This window comes from Otolemur garnettii, unplaced genomic scaffold (genome assembly GCF_000181295.1).
Source record: "Otolemur garnettii isolate 467f Iridium unplaced genomic scaffold, OtoGar3 scaffold00172, whole genome shotgun sequence".
In the NCBI taxonomy this organism is placed as follows: domain Eukaryota; kingdom Metazoa; phylum Chordata; class Mammalia; order Primates; family Galagidae; genus Otolemur; species Otolemur garnettii.
The window spans coordinates 983,497-988,862 of NW_003852567.1; positions in this window are offsets into that span (position 1 = coordinate 983,497).

Below are 5,366 nucleotides of genomic sequence, written 5' to 3' on the forward strand. Positions count from 1 at the left end.
TATACCTTAAATTGAAATTGTCTGTCTCCTTCCTTAGACCACATTCTACTCCAAGGTAGAAAACTATGCATCAATGTACTCTAGTGGCTAGAACAGCACTCAGAATGTGGTATGTTCCAAACAAATACTTTAAAATGAATGAATAGGTGATTCCTTAGTGAATAATCAGAATAACATCAGAAGTCACAAAATCCTGAAAATTTCCCAATGACTTTTGATCTTATTCCCATTAAAAACCAAATTCATTACAATGGGCTACAGACCCCTATTATGCTGGCTTCATTTCCTACTGTTTTCTCCTTGCTTCACTCAGTTCCACCCAGGCTTTGAGACCTTAACTAGAAAAGGTATTTCAGGCAAGGAGCCATTTTGGCACATGAAAGAAGAAAGCAATTAACAGAGGCTGAGCCTCCATGTGTACCAGGCCTTGTGCTAGGTGCTTTCATGTGCCATATCATAGAATTCTCATAATTACCCTGGGACAAAGGCATCGCTATCCTCATTTCATAGATAAAGAGACCAAGCCTAGGAGTAGATTCTGAAGTTGAACAGAAAGATGTGTTCTTAGAAAGCATGCTTAATGATGACTTTTCCTTCCCTAGATACCTTGTGTTCTGTTTATGCTGTTTGCTGACACTATGACACTTCCTGTTTGACCATATGTAGTCAAAAGATGTTTGACCATCACCAGAAGACCAGAAAACCGCAGCCTTTCCCCAAGAAATTAACATGAATATTCCTCCCCTTGCTTAGCCTATAATTAAGCCTATAGACGAAAAGAATCATGGGGCCAATTTTCCTCCACAGGGAGAACTAACCTCTATTCTATGGAGTATGCTTTCTATGGTTTCTGAAATAAAACTTGCTTTCATTATATGTCTGGCTTGCTCTTGAATTTTTTTTTGTGAGAAGTCAAGGAACCACTTGGACTTCAAGTGGCTCCTGGCACTGGAAGTCACTTTCCTGTGTCAATTTGGGGTAGGGAATGTATTAGAATCTTAAATGACGAAGGGGAGTGATGAAATGGCCAACTAGAAACAGCTTTTGCTAGAGTCTCCTATCCAGAGGGAGAGATACTGGACAGAAGTGGACTCAGTGAAACAAAAGGTGGGGAGCTGAGCATGGAAAGAAGATAGACAAGTGCACATCATTTCTGTTGAGATAAGCTGCAATTCCAAGAGAAAAGAAGAAAGACAACGAAGACCAGGTACAAAGCCCAGTGCCAAGAGGATGGGAGACTCATCCCCCCAAGTAGGAGGCCCATGGAGGCTCTCTGCAAGCAAGCAGGGAACTAAGGACCTTTCACATTACCCTACGGGACAGAGTCACTCAGCCCTGGTCCTCCTCCTGTAGAGAGGTCTCACCTCTGAGCCTGGGCATCATCCTGCCTGGCACAAAAGCGAATAAATATTTTCTCTGCAATTCTGAACACATCATTCACCATCCTCACTATTATGGCTGCCTGAAGGTCTGCCGCCTGCAGAGCCTGGAGTGTTTGGTGAATTCACTGAGAGGCCATGGGCCACTAGACAACAGCGTGGAAACAGTGCCTCATGTGGAAGCAGGGGGTGCAGGGAGAGGGATACCATTCAGAGATGGTTTGTGGGCTGAATTAGTGGCAAGCACAGAGTAGATGATGCCCCAGTTCTGATTTTGGTTGGTGAACTTTCCTGACTCCCCTGCCTACTGGAGAGGACCCTACTCCAGCCCCTTGGGATTACCCAATGGATCCGCTTGAGGATTTCTGCTTTCTGGCCACTTCAGGACCCTTTGAACTCTTTCTCATTAGTGGAGTCTGTACTGCCTGGGATAATCTGATAGAAACTTTTGAACTGGGCTGTCCACTCAGGGACACTCTGAAGTTGAGTGGTGGTAGACAGATTCTCATCCTCCAGCTGTTGCTGGTGGGGGGCAGGGTATCACATGTGTCTGTATCTTTCCCCAGCTGAGATTCTACTTTAATACTGCAACTGATTAGGATTGGGTAGAGGCAGACTGACATCAAGACAAAGCCAGCTTGCTTTACTCACCAAGTAGGTCCTCAGAGTCTCTGGCTGCAGCTTTGAAAGGGACCTATGTAAGGCTGTAGGGGAAAAACCACAATCACAAGCCCCAGTTCATTGGTGAAGGGCTGGTTAGCACCAATTCTTGGGGCCCCCAATCCAGTTTCACCCCACCAGTTTTAATTGCCAAATAGTGGAAAATACTCATGGGGAGGAACCAGCAGAAGAACTCTAGAAACATGAATAATCAGAGTACATCAACTCCCCCAAGGAATGACAAAGGAGATACAATACCATCCATAGGGAAATGGCTGAAAAGTTAGAAACAGAATTTAGAATATAGATGGCAAATAAGATGGATAGAATGGAGGAAAGGATGGAAATAGAAATCCAAAAAGTAGTTCAAAAGATGTTTCAAGTAATTAATGAATTCAAAGACAAAGTCACCAAGGATATGGACATAATGAGAAAAGATATAGCAGAGCTTAAGAAAGTGAAAAAGGCATTCAAAGAACTTCAAAATACAGTAGAGTCCCTCAGTAACAGAGTTGTGCAGGCAGAAAGAAGGATCTCAGAAATTGAAGACAAATCTTTTAAAAGATCTCAAGCATTCAAAGAGGTAAAAAAAAAAAAAAAAAAGGAGAACAAGAACAGAACATTCCCTGAGAGTGTATGGAACATTCTGAAAGATGAAACATTCAAATTATAGGGATTCCTGAAGGAGAAGAGGATGATGTAAGTAAAGGCATGTTCTACTCCATGATACTATGGTAGATAATTTCCCAAGCTTTGCAAGAGATACAGAAATTCAGATACTAGATAGTTTTAGAACCCCAGCATGACTCAATCCAAATAAAGCATCTCCTAGACACAATGTAATTAACTTTGCCAAAGTTAATATGAAGGAGAAAATCCTGCAAGCAGCCAGGTGTAAGAAAAGTATTACCTACAAAGGGAAAAATATCATGATGACCGTAGATCTTTCAGCTGAAACTTTTCAAGCCAGAAGAGGATGGTCATCCATCTTCAGCTTTCTAAAACAAAACAACTTTCATCCTAGATACTGTATCCAGCTAAATTGAATTTCATTTGTGATGGAGAAATCAAATACCTTTTTTTTTTTTGAGAAATTAAATAATTTACTGACATCCATACGTTACAGAAATTTGCCATAAGTAGACGACCTTTCCAGGAAATACTCAGACCCTTTTTCCCTAATGACTAGCATGATGGTCTACCACCAAAGTAAACTCACCCAGAATTTAAAGAACAAAAATCTATTGGGAGGCTGAGGTGTGCGGGTCACCTGAGCTCATGAGTTCAAGACCAGCCTAAGCTAGAGTGAGACCCTTTCACTCACAAATAGCCAGGCATTGTAGTGGGTGCCTGTAGTCCCAGCTGAGGCTGAGGCTGAGGCAAGAGAATCACTTGAGTCTAAGAGTTAGAGGTTGCTGGGAGCAATGACCCTAGGGCATTCTACTGGGGGCAACAAAATGAGACTCTGTCTCCAAAAAAAAAAAAAAAACAAAAAAACAAAAAAACCAACCCTAGCACCCACAATAAAGAAGGAGTTAAAAACTTGCACTGGACCTGTGAAAAACAAGATGAACAAAACACTACCATACTTGTCAATTCTTTCAATTAATGTAAATGGCTTAAACTGTCCTCTAAAGAGATACAGGTTGGCTGACCATATACAAAAACTCAAGCCAGGTATCTGTTGCTTCTAAGAGACTTGCCTTACCTTAAAGGATAAAACAAGAATCAGGGTGAAGGGATGACAACTAAAATACAAGCAAATGGAAATCAGAAAAAAGCAGGGGTTGCGAATACATATGATATCATATGTATTCATATGATACTGAATACAAGTCAAATTGAAAGCACTTCCACTCAGATCTGGAACTAGACAAGGATGTCCACAGGGTGCATAAGTGTTAATTATTGACATATTGTTAACATATTACGTTCATATGTTAATTACTGACATTTGTTATGTCACTAATTAACATTTATGCACCCTACCTGAATGCTCCTTTATTTATTTATTTATTCATTTTTTTGAGACAGAGCCTCAAGCTGTTCCCCTGGGTAGAGTGCTGTGGCATCACAGCTTACAGAAACCTCCAACTCCTAGGCTCAAGAGAGTCTCCTGCCTCTGCCTCCCAAGTAGCTAGGACCATAGGTGCCCACCACAACGCCTGGCTTTTTGGTTGGAGCCATTATTGTTGTTTGGTGGGCCCAGGCTGGATTCGAACCTGCCACCTTAGGTGTATGTGGCTGGCACCTTAGCCACTCAAGCCACAGGCGCCAAGCCTGCTCCTTGATTTATAAAAGAAACTTTAATAGATATGAGCAATATGATATCTTCCTGCACTATAATAGCTGGAGATTTTAACACCCCTTTGGCAGTTCTGGATAGATCCTTCAAGAAGAAACTAAACAAAGAAACAGTGGACTTAAACTTGACCCTAGAACAAATGAACTTAACAGACATATACAGATCCCTTTTTTCTAATAAAACGGAATACATATTCTTCTCATCAGCCTTTGGATCATCCTCCAAAATTGATCATATCTTAAGACACAAGTCTAACCTTAACAAATTTAAAAGAATAGAAATTATTCCTTGTATCTTCTTGAACATAACAGAATAAAGGTTGAACTCAGGAGCAACAGAAATCTTCATACTCAAAGTCATGAAACTAAATAAACTTAGACTGAATGATAGCTGGGTCAAAGATGAGATTAAGAAGGAAATCATCAAATTTTTTGGAACAAAATGATAACGAAGACACAAACTATCAAAATCTGTGGGATACTGCAAAGGCAGTCCTATGAGAGAAATTTACAGCATTAGAACCCTTCATCAAGAAAACAGAAAGACAGCAAGTCAGCAACCTAATAGGCCTTCTTAAGCAACTGGAAAAGGATTATCAATCCAACTCCAAACCCAGCAGAAGAAAAGAAATAACTAAAATTAGAGGAGAATTAAATGAAATTAGAAACAAAAGAATCATTCAGAAGATGAACGAAACAAAAAGTTGTTTTTAAAAAAATATTAATAAAATTGACAAACCTTTGGCTAGACTAAGCAGAAACAGAGAGTAAAATCTCTAATAACTTCAATCAGAAATGATAAAGACTCAGTGCCTGTGGCTCAAGTGGCTAAGGCGCCAGCCACATACACCTAAGGTGGCGGGTTTGAATCTACCCCAGGCCCCCCAAAACAACAATGATGGCTGCAACTAAAAAAAGAGCTGGGCATTGTGGTGGGTGCCTGTGGTCCCAGCTACTTGGGAGGCTGAGGCAGAAGACTCACTTGAGCCCAGGAGTTGGAGGTTGCTGTGAGCTGTGATGCCA